Source organism: Helianthus annuus, chromosome 6 (assembly GCF_002127325.2).
Source record: "Helianthus annuus cultivar XRQ/B chromosome 6, HanXRQr2.0-SUNRISE, whole genome shotgun sequence".
Lineage (NCBI taxonomy): Eukaryota > Viridiplantae > Streptophyta > Magnoliopsida > Asterales > Asteraceae > Helianthus > Helianthus annuus.
In genome coordinates this window covers 143,994,529-143,997,592 of record NC_035438.2, presented here as the reverse complement: position 1 = coordinate 143,997,592, position 3,064 = coordinate 143,994,529, and the positions used below count along the sequence as shown (strand labels likewise).

At 34.7% G+C, this 3,064-nt stretch overlaps 1 long non-coding RNA gene across 1 annotated transcript; it reads right to left on the bottom strand.

Annotated features, from left to right (window-relative positions):
- Window positions 1-569: 569 nt before the first annotated feature.
- Window positions 570-2,797, bottom strand: LOC118479814. Its single transcript, XR_004860911.1, has 3 exons — window positions 2,590-2,797; window positions 1,266-1,322; window positions 570-725 (listed from the first exon to the last, which is right to left on the bottom strand). It is a non-coding gene; the product is annotated as an uncharacterized LOC118479814 (long non-coding RNA).
- Between the last annotated feature and the right edge of the window lie 267 nt (window positions 2,798-3,064).

Here is a 3,064-nt window from a genome sequence, read left to right as displayed (position 1 = left end):
TTCGGCAAAAAAAGCTGTCTTGGGAGATGTACTCTTTGGCATCATGCTCTTTGGATAATACAAATCCAAGTTCTGCTGGTAAGATAAGTGATTGACTTTGTGTGTCTTCTTTATCTCCAGCTCGTGACTCTCTAGTCTCTCAATCAGTAAATCTACAGTCAACACTTCTGGCGGTTTGATAGTATTTTTCAGCATCAACGCATAATATTGCCAATCCATCTCATCTGGCAACGCATCAAATAATTTGTCGACTAGCTCTTCTCGAGAATAAACGATTTCATGTCTCGCCAGTTCCAGCTTCAGGTGCCCAAATCTCTCAATCATTTTAGAAACTGATTCATTCTTTAAACACCCAAACAAATCAAACTCTTTTCTAAGTAGTTTCTTTTTGTTTTTCACTATTTCTGTACTACCTAAACATTTGGTTTCTAACTTTTTCCAGAGATCTTTAGAACTGCTGTACTCGATCAAAGATATTATATCTGTCACACCCCTTTCTGCGGCGGAAGCACGAGGTGTGATCATGAAAGGTTCTCATTGCATACGAAAGGTAAACATACTATATGCTCGAAAATAACTTTAAACATTACATTACCGAAAACATAAGTCAAGTGTTTACAACACATGATAGCATATTGTCTTAAAAGTTACAACTTTATTTAACGATAAACAAAGCGAGATCCACGAGCATGCGTAGGACCACGCGCACATCCACCTTTAGTTACCTGAAATACATGTGAGTTTTGGAAAAAAAACATCAACATAATGTTGGTGTGAATTCATGCAGTGATTGTTTTTGAATGTTTAATATCCTTGAATGAAAACATAGTATAAAACTGGTAGAATGAATGAATGTTTGAATGTAACTCGTAAAACGTATGTATAACTGGGTACTATGACTGTTTGAATGTGTGAGTTTTGCTAGTGGTTTGCAAGGCCACTAACATATGTCACGACATAGGAAGCCACCAAACCTAGTCATTTTTGTCGACTTGACTGAGACACAGAAGCACTCATTGGTAGAAGTAGGCCAAGAGTGGGGTTGCCTGAAACCCATTAGATCTAACCTTTTGTTCAGCGGTCTGAATGTATACGTTGATTAATGGTGCTTATGGTACCCTATTCGAGACATGGTCTGGAATGTTTCACTTGAATGTTTTTGTACCCATCATAACATATGCAAACAGTATTCAATTTGTGACATGTATTTCACCCCCGAAGTGTAAAACAAAAACAGTTAAAGAAAAGGGGGAGCATGAACTCACAACTTTGCGTTCCTTGCGTCGTAAACTTCACCGGATTTGCTTAATTAACGTCGTAACCTATACGCGTTTTCTTATCGTTAGTCACTAGACTTGCGTCGCACAAGTTCAGTCACTCACTTTTGTGTATATTTTCTTGTGTTAAAAATATTTTATATTTTTAACTAAATGTCTTACTTATATTATTTTCTCACAAATAAATATAAGTCTTTTGTGTTTTGTACTTTGCACCCGAATTATGTGTCTAGTATATTGTATGTGTATCTTCATGTTTATACTCCTCATGAGTATTTAGTGTATTTTTTTTTACGTCTTAATACGCTAGCATGTATAACACATATGGTATACACTTAGCACAAAAGTTGGTGATAAATAATATATATATTTTTCTTTCAAAAATGCATACTTATATCCCTTTTTATGCTTGAAGAAATCTTCATTTCTTTTCACCAAAAATTAGGGAAACCTTGGTAATACTCTTAAATACATTTTTAGGGAATAAGTTTCTCAAAAACTTATATTTTTCTAAGTGTCAAGATTTATAAAAATTTTGACAGAGTTTCCCCTAAAAATGGAGGTTTACCATGTTTTCAAAACATGTGTTTATTTTCTTTTAAATCGTCAACAATCATCAACAACAATTATCAACAATAATCACTAATTTTCCCCATTTCATGAACTTGAATACTTACCAAAATTGTGTAGTAACTTACTAGCACATTTAGTAAGTCTTGTTATCTTTATAAATAAGTTTGATTTCTTAAAAACCTTATTTTTAAAGAATATGAAGTTTCACAACTTCTAGTCAGTTTTTACGAAAATTATTTCTTTGCTAAAAACTTTTGTTACACAAGTGTCCACACACTTGTTTGTTCACAAAAATCACTTTTGTTTGTGTAAGATCCGGTTTAGAACATGTGATTTCTTTTGACGTTTGGTCTTTTGAAAATACCACTTGTAGATACATAGATCGGCTAGTTTTAAACACTATTTCACAAGTAAAACGCTTTTACACAAGTTCATGATTCGTATGTGGTAGAGCTTCACCCTTTAACCCTTGTTTCATTCAAAACAACCTTATGTCATGATTCATGATCACGACCAAACCGGGTTAAACGATGATCCGAGCTACCACAACATAGATCGGGTCTAAATAATCACAAATTTCAATTACTACAGCATTTACACAACTAGTGAGCTTTTAACCATCGTTTTTCATGTTTTTAGTAGACTTTAATGAACCATTTTGTAAGATTTCGAGTTTTAATCATTACACATCACATTAACCACTTCAAAATAGTTCAAGAAGGTGTATTAAGTAACATACCACTAGCTCGAGGCTAGGGAGGAATCTAAGCGCAAATGAAGTGGATAAAAGCTAGAGGATGAGGTCCTTCGATCTCCGAGTGTACCAAGCCTTCTTATGCGTGACACTTGACACTTGTATGATGTTGGAATGTGAAGAACAAAATCGAAAAATATGATGGATGATCAAGGGGTGTTTGGCCGAAAGTTTTTGAGGGAGAGGAGAGAGTAGTTTTATGGTGTTGGGTGGAGAATTGTCTAATGTGCCATCTCAAGGTATTAATAGACATTCCATATGGCATATTCCTAGCATATTCCTGGCATATTCCTGGAATATTCCTAGCATATTCCTAGCATATTCCTTGAATATTCCTAGCATATTCCTGGCATATTCCTGGAATATTCCTAGCATATTCCTAGCATATTCCTGGAATATTCCTAGCATATTCCTGGAATATTCCTAGCATATTCCTGGCATATTCCTGGAATATTCCTAG